The sequence below is a fragment of the Clavelina lepadiformis genome, chromosome 6, assembly GCF_947623445.1.
Source record: "Clavelina lepadiformis chromosome 6, kaClaLepa1.1, whole genome shotgun sequence".
Classification (NCBI taxonomy): domain Eukaryota; kingdom Metazoa; phylum Chordata; class Ascidiacea; order Aplousobranchia; family Clavelinidae; genus Clavelina; species Clavelina lepadiformis.
Window position 1 is genome coordinate 6,274,630 of NC_135245.1, and position 12,865 is coordinate 6,287,494.

The 12,865-nt window shown below is 34.9% G+C and overlaps 19 non-coding genes across 19 annotated transcripts; all 19 read right to left on the minus strand.

The window, feature by feature from the left end:
* Nucleotides 1-64: 64 nt before the first annotated feature.
* On the minus strand, nt 65-136 carry Trnaq-cug (transfer RNA glutamine (anticodon CUG)). Its single transcript has one exon. It is a non-coding gene; the product is annotated as a tRNA-Gln (tRNA).
* A 436-nt stretch (nt 137-572) lies between these two features.
* Trnaq-cug (transfer RNA glutamine (anticodon CUG)) lies at nt 573-644 on the minus strand. The gene has a single exon. It is a non-coding gene; the product is annotated as a tRNA-Gln (tRNA).
* Nucleotides 645-1,240: 596 nt separating this feature from the next.
* Trnay-gua (transfer RNA tyrosine (anticodon GUA)) lies at nt 1,241-1,331 on the minus strand. The gene is given in 2 exon segments: nt 1,241-1,276; nt 1,295-1,331. It is a non-coding gene; the product is annotated as a tRNA-Tyr (tRNA).
* A 260-nt stretch (nt 1,332-1,591) lies between these two features.
* Nucleotides 1,592-1,663, minus strand: Trnaq-cug (transfer RNA glutamine (anticodon CUG)). Its single transcript has one exon. It is a non-coding gene; the product is annotated as a tRNA-Gln (tRNA).
* Nucleotides 1,664-2,099: 436 nt separating this feature from the next.
* Nucleotides 2,100-2,171, minus strand: Trnaq-cug (transfer RNA glutamine (anticodon CUG)). Its single transcript has one exon. It is a non-coding gene; the product is annotated as a tRNA-Gln (tRNA).
* Nucleotides 2,172-3,273: 1,102 nt separating this feature from the next.
* Trnay-gua (transfer RNA tyrosine (anticodon GUA)) lies at nt 3,274-3,364 on the minus strand. The gene is given in 2 exon segments: nt 3,274-3,309; nt 3,328-3,364. It is a non-coding gene; the product is annotated as a tRNA-Tyr (tRNA).
* Nucleotides 3,365-3,625: 261 nt separating this feature from the next.
* Trnaq-cug (transfer RNA glutamine (anticodon CUG)) lies at nt 3,626-3,697 on the minus strand. The gene has a single exon. It is a non-coding gene; the product is annotated as a tRNA-Gln (tRNA).
* Nucleotides 3,698-4,132: 435 nt separating this feature from the next.
* On the minus strand, nt 4,133-4,204 carry Trnaq-cug (transfer RNA glutamine (anticodon CUG)). The gene has a single exon. It is a non-coding gene; the product is annotated as a tRNA-Gln (tRNA).
* A 595-nt stretch (nt 4,205-4,799) lies between these two features.
* On the minus strand, nt 4,800-4,890 carry Trnay-gua (transfer RNA tyrosine (anticodon GUA)). The gene is given in 2 exon segments: nt 4,800-4,835; nt 4,854-4,890. It is a non-coding gene; the product is annotated as a tRNA-Tyr (tRNA).
* A 260-nt stretch (nt 4,891-5,150) lies between these two features.
* On the minus strand, nt 5,151-5,222 carry Trnaq-cug (transfer RNA glutamine (anticodon CUG)). Its single transcript has one exon. It is a non-coding gene; the product is annotated as a tRNA-Gln (tRNA).
* Nucleotides 5,223-6,960: 1,738 nt separating this feature from the next.
* Trnay-gua (transfer RNA tyrosine (anticodon GUA)) lies at nt 6,961-7,051 on the minus strand. The gene is given in 2 exon segments: nt 6,961-6,996; nt 7,015-7,051. It is a non-coding gene; the product is annotated as a tRNA-Tyr (tRNA).
* Nucleotides 7,052-7,312: 261 nt separating this feature from the next.
* On the minus strand, nt 7,313-7,384 carry Trnaq-cug (transfer RNA glutamine (anticodon CUG)). The gene has a single exon. It is a non-coding gene; the product is annotated as a tRNA-Gln (tRNA).
* Nucleotides 7,385-7,820: 436 nt separating this feature from the next.
* Nucleotides 7,821-7,892, minus strand: Trnaq-cug (transfer RNA glutamine (anticodon CUG)). Its single transcript has one exon. It is a non-coding gene; the product is annotated as a tRNA-Gln (tRNA).
* Nucleotides 7,893-8,487: 595 nt separating this feature from the next.
* Trnay-gua (transfer RNA tyrosine (anticodon GUA)) lies at nt 8,488-8,578 on the minus strand. Its single transcript is given in 2 exon segments — nt 8,488-8,523; nt 8,542-8,578. It is a non-coding gene; the product is annotated as a tRNA-Tyr (tRNA).
* Nucleotides 8,579-9,346: 768 nt separating this feature from the next.
* Nucleotides 9,347-9,418, minus strand: Trnaq-cug (transfer RNA glutamine (anticodon CUG)). The gene has a single exon. It is a non-coding gene; the product is annotated as a tRNA-Gln (tRNA).
* A 1,454-nt stretch (nt 9,419-10,872) lies between these two features.
* On the minus strand, nt 10,873-10,944 carry Trnaq-cug (transfer RNA glutamine (anticodon CUG)). The gene has a single exon. It is a non-coding gene; the product is annotated as a tRNA-Gln (tRNA).
* A 945-nt stretch (nt 10,945-11,889) lies between these two features.
* On the minus strand, nt 11,890-11,961 carry Trnaq-cug (transfer RNA glutamine (anticodon CUG)). Its single transcript has one exon. It is a non-coding gene; the product is annotated as a tRNA-Gln (tRNA).
* Nucleotides 11,962-12,397: 436 nt separating this feature from the next.
* On the minus strand, nt 12,398-12,469 carry Trnaq-uug (transfer RNA glutamine (anticodon UUG)). The gene has a single exon. It is a non-coding gene; the product is annotated as a tRNA-Gln (tRNA).
* An 89-nt stretch (nt 12,470-12,558) lies between these two features.
* Nucleotides 12,559-12,649, minus strand: Trnay-aua (transfer RNA tyrosine (anticodon AUA)). Its single transcript is given in 2 exon segments — nt 12,559-12,594; nt 12,613-12,649. It is a non-coding gene; the product is annotated as a tRNA-Tyr (tRNA).
* Nucleotides 12,650-12,865: the final 216 nt, after the last annotated feature.

A 12,865-nucleotide genomic window follows, 5' to 3' on the forward strand; every position in this document is an offset into this window, starting at 1 on the left:
TTAGAAACGAAAAAGTTTCCCAGATCTATTTGGTTACACATTTCATTAAACAACAAAAAGGAACAGGTCTCACCGAGATTTGATCTCGGATCGCAGGATTCAGAGTCCTGAGTGCTAACCGTTACACCATGAGACCGACAAGACAACAATTTATATTGTTGAAATTGACATACTCTTTTATGTTATTAAGAAGCTGACAAAATATGTAGCTTCTTTTACATCCTTCGAACCGGATTCAAACCAGTAAACTATGGATTTCTGACTGATATTTCCACTACAGTCCACCGCTCTACCAACTGAGCTATCGAAGGCACATTCGCATAACTACAGATTGTTTTTAAATCATATTTTTATGCCACACAATCGAAGTTTCTTTTCAAAGTATTGATTAAATGCAAGGTTCTTAGAAATTAAAAATGTCAGAGCCTCTTCAAAGCAATTCATTTAATACCACACAATTTTGTAGATTTCAAAAAAGGTTTCAACTTCTGTTTACGATGGTTGAGTTTTAGAAACGAAAAAGTTTCCCAGAGTTGTTTGATTACACATTTCATTAAATAACAAAAAGGAACAGGTCTCACCGAGATTTGAACTCGGATCGCAGGATTCAGAGTCCTGAGTGCTAACCGTTACACCATGAGACCGACGAGACAACATTTTATACAGTACAATTTGAGATACTGTTTTATGTTATTTAGAGGCTGTTAACATATGTAGCTTGACAAAAAATCTTTCGAACCGGATTCGAACCAGTGACCTATGGATTTCTGACTGATATTTCCAATACAGTCCACCGCTCTACCAACAGAGCTATCGAAGGTACATTTATGATACCTACAGAAAGCTTTTACATCATATATTAATGCCACTCAATCGAAGTTTCTTTTCAAAGTATTGGTTAAATGTAAGGTTCTAAGAATTTCAAAGTGTCAGAGCCTCTTTAAAGCAATTCATTTAATACCACAAAATTTGCAAATTTGAAAAAATATTTTTCAACTTCTGCTTACAATTATTGAGCTTTAGAAACGAAAAAATTTCCCAGAATTGTTTGGTTACATATTTTATCAAATAACAAAAAGAAACAGGTCTCACCGAGATTTGAACTCGGATCGCAGGATTCAAAGTGGTGAGAGCTAACCGTTACACCATGAGACCGACGAGACAACCTTTTATATTGTTGAAATTGTGATACTCTTTTATGTTATTTAGAAGCTGTCAAAATATGTAGCTTGACAAGAAATCCTTCGAACCGGATTCGAACCAGTGACCTATGGATTTCCGACTGATATTTCCACTACAGTCCACCGCTCTACCAACTGAGCTATCGAAGGCTCATTCGAAAATCTACAGAAACCTTTTAGATCATATATTAATGCCAATCAATCGAAGTTTCTTTTTAAAGTTTTGTTTAAATGTAAGGTTCTAAGAATTTAAAAGTGTCAGAGTCTCTTTAAAGCAATTCATTTAATACCACAAAATTTGCAAATTAAAAAAAAGGTTTCAACTTCTGCTTACGATGGTTGAGTTTTAGAAACGAAAAAGTTTCCCAGATCTATTTGGTTACACATTTCATTAAACAACGAAATGGAACAGGTCTGACCGAGATTTGAACTCGGATCGCAGGATTCAGAGTCCTGAGTGCTAACCTTTACACCATGAGACCGACGAGACAACATTTTATATTGTTGAAATTGAGTTACTCTTTTATGTTATTAAGAAGCTGTCAAAATATGTAGCTTCTTTTAAATCCTTCGCACCGGATTCGAACCAGTAAACTATGGATTTCTGACTGATATTTCCACTACAGTCCACCGCTCTACCAACTGAGCTATCGAAGGCACATTCGCATAACTACAGATTGTTTTTAAATCATATTTTTATGCCACTCAATCGAAGTTTCTTTTCAAAGTATTGATTAAATGCAAGGTTCTAAGAATTTAAAAATGTCAGAGCCTCTTCAAATCAATTCATTTAATACCACACAATTTTGTAGATTTCAAAAATGGTTTCAACTTCTGCTTACGATGGTTGAGTTTTAGAAACGAAAAAGTTTCCCAGACTTGTTTGGTTACACATTTCATTAAATAACAAAAAGGAACAGGTCTCACCGAGATTTGAACTCGGATCGCAGGATTCAGAGTCCTGAGTGCTAACCGTTACACCATGAGACCGACGAGACAACATTTTATATTGTTGAAATTGAGTTACTCTTTTATGTTATTAAGAAGCTGTCAAAGTATGTAGCTTCTTTTACATCCTTCGAAACGGATTCGAACCAGTAAACTATGGACTTCTGACTGATATTTCCACTACAGTCCACCGCTCTACAAACTGAACTATCGAAGGCACATTCGCAAACCTACAGAAAGCTTTTACATCATATATTAATGCCAATCAATCGAAGTTTCTTTTCAAAGTTTTGGTTAAATGTAAGGTTCTAAGAATTTAATATTGTCAGACCCTCATTAAAGCAATTTATTTAATACTACAAAATTTTGCAAATTTGAAAAAAGGTTTCAACTTCTGCTTACGATGGTTGAGCTTTAGAAACGAAAAAGTTTCCCGGAGTTGTTTGGTTACACATTTCATTAAATAACAAAATGAAACAGGTCTCACTTAGATTTGAACTCGGATCGCAGGATTCAGAGTCCTGAGTGCTAACCGTTACACCATGAGACCAACAAAACAACATTTTATATTGTTGAAATTCACATACTCTTTTATGTTATTAAGAAGCTGTCAAAATATGTAGCTTGACATAAAATCCTTCAAACCGGATTCGAATCATTGACCTATGGATTTCTTACTGATATTTCCACTACAGTCCACCGCTCTACCAACTGAGCTATCGAAGGCATATTCGCAAACCTACAGAAAGCTTTTACATGATATATTAATGCCACTCAATCGAAGTTTCTTTTCAAAGTTTTGGTTAAATGTAAGGTTCTTAGAATTTAAAAGTGTCAGAGCCTCTTTAAGGCAATTCATTTAATACCACAAAATTTGCAAATTTGAAAAAAAAGTTTCAACTTCTGCTTACGATGGTTGAGCTTTAGAAACCAAAGTGTTTCCCAGAATTGTTTGGATACACATTTTATTAAATAACAAAAAGAAAAAGGTCTAACCGAGATTTGAACTCGGATCGCAGGATTCAAAGTGGTGAGTGCTAACCGTTACACCATGAGACCGACGAAACAACATTTTATATTGTTGAAATTGAGATACTCTTTTATGTTATTTAGAAGCTGTCAAAATATGTAGCTTGACATAAAATCCTTCGAACCGGATTCGCACCAGTGACCTATGGATTTCCGACTGATATTTCCACTACAGTCCACCGCTCTACCAACTGAGCTATCGAAGGCACATTCGAAAATCTACAGAAAGCTTTTAAATCATATTTTTATGCCACTCAATCGAAGTTTCTTTTAAAAGTTTTGGTTAAATGTAAGGTTCTGAGAATTTAAAATTGTCAGGGCTTTTTCAAAGCAATTCATTTAATACCACAAAATTTTGCAAATTTCAAAAATGGTTTCAACTTCTGTTTACGATGGTTGAGTTTTAGAAACGAAAAAGTTTCCCAGATCTATTTGGTTACACATTTCATTAAACAACAAAAAGGAACAGGTCTCACCGAGATTTGAACTCGGATCGCAGGATTCAGAGTCCTGAGTGCTAACCGTTACACCATGAGACCGACAAGACAACAATTTATATTGTTGAAATTGACATACTCTTTTATGTTATTAAGAAGCTGTCAAAATATGTAGCTTCTTTTACATCCTTCGAACCGGATTCAAACCAGTAAACTATGGATTTCTGACTGATATTTCCACTACAGTCCACCGCTCTACCAACTGAGCTATCGAAGGCACATTCGCATAACTACAGATTGTTTTTAAATCATATTTTTATGCCACACAATCGAAGTTTCTTTTCAAAGTATTGATTAAATGCAAGGTTCTTAGAATAAAAAATGTCAGAGCCTCTTCAAAGCAATTCATTTAATACCACACAATTTTGTAGATTTCAAAAAAGTTTTCAACTTCTGCTTACGATGGTTGAGTTTTAGAAACGAAAAAGTTTCCCAGACTTGTTTGGTTACACATTTCATTAAATAACAAAAAGGAACAGGTCTCACCGAGATTTGAACTCGGATCGCAGGATTCAGAGTCCTGAGTGCTAACCGTTACACCATGAGACCGACGAGACAACATTTTATACAGTACAATTTGAGATACTGTTTTATGTTATTTAGAGGCTGTTAACATATTTAGCTTGACAAAAAATCTTTCGAACCGGATTCGAACCAGTGACCTATGGATTTCTGACTGATATTTCCAATACAGTCCACCGCTCTACCAACAGAGCTATCGAAGGTACATTCGGATACCTACAGAAAGCTGTTACATCATATATTAATGCCACTCAATCGAAGTTTCTTTTCAAATTATTGGTTAAATGTAAGGTTCTAAGAATTTCAAAGTGTCAGAGCCTCTTTAAAGCAATTCATTTAATACCACAAAATTTGCAAATTTGAAAAAATATTTTTCAACTTCTGCTTACAATTATTGAGCTTTAGAAACGAAAAATTTTCCCAGAATTGTTTGGTTACATATTTTATCAAATAACAAAAAGAAACAGGTCTCACCGAGATTTGAACTCGGATCGCAGGATTCAAAGTGGTGAGAGCTAACCGTTACACCATGAGACCGACGAGACAACCTTTTATATTGTTGAAATTGAGATAATCTTTTATGTTATTTAGAAGCTGTCAAAATATGTAGCTTGACAAGAAATCCTTCGAACCGGATTCGAACCAGTGACCTATGGATTTCCGACTGATATTTCCACTACAGTCCACCGCTCTACCAACTGAGCTATCGAAGGCTCATTCGAAAATCTACAGAAACCTTTTAGATCATATATTAATGCCAATCAATCGAAGTTTCTTTTTAAAGTTTTGTTTAAATGTAAGGTTCTAAGAATTTAAAAGTGTCAGAGTCTCTTTAAAGCAATTCATTTAATACCACAAAATTTGCAAATTAAAAAAAAGGTTTCAACTTCTGCTTACGATGGTTGAGTTTTAGAAACGAAAAAGTTTCCCAGATCTATTTGGTTACACATTTCATTAAACAACGAAATGGAACAGGTCTCACCGAGATTTGAACTCGGATCGCAGGATTCAGAGTCCTGAGTGCTAACCTTTACACCATGAGACCGACGAGACAACATTTTATATTGTTGAAATTGAGTTACTCTTTTATGTTATTAAGAAGCTGTCAAAATATGTAGCTTCTTTTACATCCTTCGCACCGGATTCGAACCAGTAAACTATGGATTTCTGACTGATATTTCCACTACAGTCCACCGCTCTACCAACTGAGCTATCGAAGGCACATTCGCATAACTACAGATTGTTTTTAAATCATATTTTTATGCCACTCAATCGAAGTTTCTTTTCAAAGTATTGATTAAATGCAAGGTTCTAAGAATTTAAAAATGTCAGAGCCTCTTCAAATCAATTCATTTAATACCACACAATTTTGTAGATTTCAAAAATGGTTTCAACTTCTGCTTACGATGGTTGAGTTTTAGAAACGAAAAAGTTTCCCAGACTTGTTTGGTTACACATTTCATTAAATAACAAAAAGGAACAGGTCTCACCGAGATTTGAACTCGGATCGCAGGATTCAGAGTCCTGACTGATCGCTGGATTCAAAGTGGTGAGTGCTAACCGTTACACCATGAGACCGACGAGACAACATTTTATATTGTTGAAATTGAGTTACTCTTTTATGTTATTAAGAAGCTGTCAAAGTATGTAGCTTCTTTTACATCCTTCGAAACGGATTCGAACCAGTAAACTATGGATTTCTGACTGATATTTCCACTACAGTCCACCGCTCTACAAACTGAACTATCGAAGGCACATTCGCAAACCTAAAGAAAGCTTTTACATCATATATTAATGCCAATCAATCGAAGTTTCTTTTCAAAGTTTTGGTTAAATGTAAGGTTCTAAGAATTTAATATTGTCAGACCCTCATTAAAGCAATTTATTTAATACCACAAAATTTTGCAAATTTGAAAAAAGGTTTCAACTTCTGCTTACGAAGGTTGAGCTTTAGAAACGAAAAAGTTTCCCAGAGTTGTTTGGTTACACATTTCATTAAATAACAAAATGAAACAGGTCTCACTTAGATTTGAACTCGGATCGCAGGATTCAGAGTCCTGAGTGCTAACCGTTACACCATGAGACCGACAAAACAACATTTTATATTGTTGAAATTTTTTTATGTTATTAAAGTTACACCGTTACACCATGAGACCGTTACACCGTTACGACCGTTACACCATGAGACCGACGAGACAACATTTTATATTGTTGAAATTGAGTTACTCTTTTATGTTATTAAGAAGCTGTCAAAATATGTAGCTTGACAAAAAATCCTTCAAACCGGATTCGAATCATTGACCTATGGATTTCTTACTGATATTTCCACTACAGTCCACCGCTCTACCAACTGAGCTATCGAAGGCATATTCGCAAACCTACAGAAAGCTTTTACATGATATATTAATGCCACTCAATCGAAGTTTCTTTTCAAAGTTTTGGTTAAATGTAAGGTTCTAAGAATTTAAAAGTGTCAGAGCCTCTTTAAGGCAATTCATTTAATACCACAAAATTTGCAAATTTGAAAAAAAAGTTTCAACTTCTGCTTACGATGGTTGAGCTTTAGAAACCAAAGTGTTTCCCAGAATTGTTTGGATACACATTTTATTAAATAACAAAAAGAAAAAGGTTTAACCGAGATTTGAACTCGGATCGCTGGATTCAAAGTGGTGAGTGCTAACCGTTACACCATGAGACCGACGAAACAACATTTTATATTGTTGAAATTGAGATACTCTTTTATGTTATTTAGAGGCTGTCAACATATGTAGCTTGACATAAAATCCTTCGAACCGGATTCGCACCAGTGACCTATGGATTTCCGACTGATATTTCCACTACAGTCCACCGCTCTACCAACTGAGCTATCGAAGGCACATTCGAAAATCTACAGAAAGCTTTTAAAGCATATTTTAATGCCACTCAATCGAAGTTTCTTTTCAAATTTTTGGTTAAATGTAAGGTTCTGAGAATTTAAAATTCTCAGGGCTTTTTCAAAGCAATTCATTTAATACCACAAAATTTTGCAAATTTCAAAAATGGTTTCAACTTCTGTTTACGATGGTTGAGTTTTAGAAACGAAAAAGTTTCCCAGATCTATTTGGTTACACATTTCATTAAACAACAAAAAGGAACAGGTCTCACCGAGATTTGAACTCGGATCGCAGGATTCAGAGTCCTGAGTGCTAACCGTTACACCATGAGACCGACAAGACAACAATTTATATTGTTGAAATTGACATACTCCTTTATGTTATTAAGAAGCTGTCAAAATATGTAGCTTCTTTTACATCCTTCGAACCGGATTCAAACCAGTAAACTATGGATTTCTGACTGATATTTCCACTACAGTCCACCGCTCTACCAACTGAGCTATCGAAGGCACATTCGCATAACTACAGATTGTTTTTAAATCATATTTTTATGCCACACAATCGAAGTTTCTTTTCAAAGTATTGATTAAATGCAAGGTTCTTAGAATTTAAAAATGTCAGAGCCTCTTCAAAGCAATTCATTTAATACCACACAATTTTGTAGATTTCAAAAAAGGTTTCAACTTCTGCTTACGATGGTTGAGTTTTAGAAACGAAAAAGTTTCCCAGAGTTGTTTGGTTACACATTTCATTAAATAACAAAAAGGAACAGGTCTCACCGAGATTTGAACTCGGATCGCAGGATTCAGAGTCCTGAGTGCTAACCGTTACACCATGAGACCGACGAGACAACATTTTATACAGTACAATTTGAGATACTGTTTTATGTTATTTAAAGGCTGTTAACATATGTAGCTTGACAAAAAATCTTTCGAACCGGATTCGAACCAGTGACCTAAGGATTTCTGACTGATATTTCCAATACAGTCCACCGCTCTACCAACTGAGCTATCGAAGGTACATTCGGATACCTACAGAAAGCTTTTACATCATATATTAATGCCACTCAATCGAAGTTTCTTTTCAAAGTATTGGTTAAATGTAAGGTTCTAAGAATTTCAAAGTGTCAGAGCCTCTTTAAAGCAATTCATTTAATACCACAAAATTTGCAAATTTGAAAAAATATTTTTCAACTTCTGCTTACAATTATTGAGCTTTAGAAACGAAAAAGTTTCCCAGAATTGTTTGGTTACATATTTTATCAAATAACAAAAAGAAACAGGTCTCACCGAGATTTGAACTCGGATCGCAGGATTCAAAGTGGTGAGAGCTAACCGCTACACCATGAGACCGACGAGACAACCTTTTATATTGTTGAAATTGAGATACTCTTTTATGTTATTGAGAAGCTGTCGAAATATGTAGCTTGACAAGAAATCCTTCGAACCGGATTCGAACCAGTGACCTATGGATTTCCGACTGATATTTCCACTACAGTCCACCGCTCTACCAACTGAGCTATCGAAGGCTCATTCGAAAATCTACAGAAACCTTTTAGATCATATATTAATGCCAATCAATCGAAGTTTCTTTTTAAAGTTTTGTTTAAATGTAAGGTTCTAAGAATTTAAAAGTGTCAGAGTCTCTTGAAAGCAATTCATTTAATACCACAAAATTTGCAAATTAAAAAAAAGGTTTCAACTTCTGCTTACGATGGTTGAGTTTTAGAAACGAAAAAGTTTCCCAGATCTATTTGGTTACACATTTCATTAAACAACGAAATGGAACAAGTCTGACCGAGATTTGAACTCGGATCGCAGGATTCAGAGTCCTGAGTGCTAACCGTTACACCATGAGACCGACGAGACAACATTTTATATTGTTGAAATTGAGTTACTCTTTTATGTTATTAAGAAGCTGTCAAAATATGTAGCTTCTTTTACATCCTTCGCACCGGATTCGAACCAGTAAACTATGGATTTCTGACTGATATTTCCACTACAGTCCACCGCTCTACCAACTGAGCTATCGAAGGCACATTCGCATCACTACAGATTGTTTTTAAATCATATTTTTATGCCACTCAATCGAAGTTTCTTTTCAAAGTATTGATTAAATGCAAGGTTCTAAGAATTTAAAAATGTCAGAGCCTCTTCAAATCAATTCATTTAATACCACACAATTTTGTGGATTTCAAAAAAGGTTTCAACTTCTGCTTACGATGGTTGAGTTTTAGAAACGAAAAAGTTTCCCAGACTTGTTTGGTTACACATTTCATTAAATAACAAAAAGGAACAGGTCTCACCGAGATTTGAACTCGGATCGCAGGATTCAGAGTCCTGAGTGCTAACCGTTACACCATGAGACCGACGAGACAACATTTTATATTGTTGAAATTGAGTTACTCTTTTATGTTATTAAGAAGCTGTCAAAGTATGTAGCTTCTTTTACATCCTTCGAAACGGATTCGAACCAGTAAACTATGGATTTCTGACTGATATTTCCACTACAGTCCACCGCTCTACAAACTGAACTATCGAAGGCACATTCGCAAACCTACAGAAACCTTTTACATCATATATTAATGCCAATCAATCGAAGTTTCTTTTCAAAGTTTTGGTTAAATGTAAGGTTCTAAGAATTTAATATTGTCAGACCCTCATTAAAGCAATTTATTTAATACCACAAAATTTTGCAAATTTGAAAAAAGGTTTCAACTTCTGCTTACGATGGTTGAGCTTTAGAAACGAAAAAGTTTCCCAGAGTTGTTTGGTTACACATTTCATTAAATAACAAAATGAAACAGGTCTCACTTAGATTTGAACTCGGATCGCAGGATTCAGAGTCCTGAGTGCTAACCGTTACACCATGAGACCGACAAAACAACCTTTTATATTGTTGAAATTCACATACTCTTTTATGTTATTAAGAAGCTGTCGAAATATGTAGCTTGACAAAAAATCCTTCAAACCGGATTCGAATCATTGACCTATGGATTTCTTACTGATATTTCCACTACAGTCCACCGCTCTACCAACTGAGCTATCGAAGGCATATTCGCAAACCTACAGAAAGCTTTTACATCATATATTAATGCCAATCAATCGAAGTTTCTTTTTAAAGTTTTGGTTAAATGTAAGGTTCTAAGAATTTAAAAGTGTCAGAGCCTCTTTAAAACAATTCATTTAATACCACAAAATTTGCAAATTTGAAAAAAAAGTTTCAACTTCTGCTTACGATGGTTGAGCTTTAGAAACCAAAGTGTTTCCCAGAATTGTTTGGATACACATTTTATTAAATAACAAAAAGAAAAAGGTCTAACCGAGATTTGAACTCGGATCGCAGGATTTAAAGTGGTGAGTGCTAACCGTTACACCATGAGACCGACGAGACAACATTTTATATTGTTGAAATTGAGTTACTCTTTTATGTTATTTAGAAGCTGTCAAAATATGTAGCTTGACATAAAATCTTTCGAACCGGATTTGCACCAGTGACCTATGGATTTCCGACTGATATTTCCACTACAGTCCACCGCTCTACCAACTGAGCTATCGAAGGCACATTCGAAAATCTACAGAAAGCTTTTAAAGCATATTTTAATGCCACTCAATCGAAGTTTCTTTTCAAATTTTTGGTTAAATGTAAAATTCTGAGAATTTAAAATTGTCAGGGCTTTTTCAAAGCAATTCATTTAATACCACAAAATTTTGCAAATTTCAAAAATGGTTTCAACTTCTGTTTACGATGGTTGAGTTTTAGAAACGAAAAAGTTTCCCAGAGTTGTTTGGTTACACATTTCATTAAACAACAAAAAGGAACAGGTCTCACCGAGATTTGAACTCGGATCGCAGGATTCAGAGTCCTGAGTGCTAACCGTTACACCATGAGACCGACAAGACAACATTTTATATTGTTGAAATTGACATACTCTTTTATGTTATTAAGAAGCTGTCAAAATATGTAGCTTCTTTTACATCCTTCGAACCGGATTCAAACCAGTAAACTATGGATTTCTGACTGATATTTCCACTACAGTCCACCGCTCTACCAACTGAGCTATCGAAGGTACATTCGGATACCTACAGAAAGCTTTTACATCATATATTAATGCCACTCAATCGAAGTTTCTTTTCAAAGTATTGGTTAAATGTAAGGTTCTAAGAATTTCAAAGTGTCAGAGCCTCTTTAAAGCAATTCATTTAATACCACAAAATTTGCAAATTTGAAAAAAAAGTTTCAACTTCTGCTTACGATGGTTGAGCTTTAGAAACCAAAGTGTTTCCCAGAATTGTTTGGATACACATTTTATTAAATAACAAAAAGAAAAAGGTCTAACCGAGATTTGAACTCGGATCGCAGGATTCAAAGTGGTGAGTGCTAACCGTTACACCATGAGACCGACGAGACAACATTTTATATTGTTGAAATTGAGTTACTCTTTTATGTTATTTAGAAGCTGTCAAAATATGTAGCTTGACATAAAATCTTTCGAACCGGAATTGCACCAGTGACCTATGGATTTCCGACTGATATTTCCACTACAGTCCACCGCTCTACCAACTGAGCTATCGAAGGCACATTCGAAAATCTACAGAAAGCTTTTAAAGCATATTTTAATGCCACTCAATCGAAGTTTCTTTTCAAATTTTTGGTTAAATGTAAGGTTCTGAGAATTTAAAATTGTCAGGGCTTTTTCAAAGCAATTCATTTAATACCACAAAATTTTGCAAATTTCAAAAATGGTTTCAACTTCTGTTTACGATGGTTGAGTTTTAGAAACGAAAAAGTTTCCCAGAGTTGTTTGGTTACACATTTCATTAAACAACAAAAAGGAACAGGTCTCACCGAGATTTGAACTCGGATCGCAGGATTCAGAGTCCTGAGTGCTAACCGTTACACCATGAGACCGACAAGACAACATTTTATATTGTTGAAATTGACATACTCTTTTATGTTATTAAGAAGCTGTCAAAATATGTAGCTTCTTTTACATCCTTCGAACCGGATTCAAACCAGTAAACTATGGATTTCTGACTGATATTTCCACTACAGTTCAACGCTCTACCAACAGAGCTATCGAAGGCACATTCGCATAACTACAGATTGTTTTTAAATCATATTTTTATGCCACACAATCGAAGTTTCTTTTCAAAGTATTGATTAAATGCAAGGTTCTAAGAATTTAAAAATGTCAGAGCCTCTTCAAATCAATTCAATTAATACCACACAATTTTGTAGATTTCAAAAAAGGTTTCAACTTCTGCTTACGATGGTTGAGCTTTAGAAACCAAAGTGTTTCCCAGAATTGTTTGGATACACATTTTATTAAATAACAAAAAGGAACAGGTCTCACCGAGATTTGAACTCGGATCGCAGGATTCAAAGTCCTGAGTGCTAACCGTTACACCATGAGACCGACAAGACAACATTTTATATATTTGAAATTGAGATATTCTTTTATGTTATTTAGAAGCTGTAAACATATGTAGCTTGTTATTCCGTATATCCTTCGAACCGGATTCGCACCAGTGACCTATGGATTTCTTACTGATATTTCCACTATAGTCCAACGCTCTACCAACTGAGCTATCGAAGGCACATTCGAAAATCTACAGAAAGCTTTTAAACCATATTTTAATGCCACTCAATCGAAGTTTCTTTTCAAATTTTTGTTTAAATGTAAGGTTCTGGGAATTTAAAAGTGTCAGGGCTTATTCAAAGCAATTCATTTAATACCCAACAATTTTGCAAATTTCAAAAATGGTTTCAACTTCTGCTTACGATGGTTGAGTTTTAGAAACGAAAAAGTTTC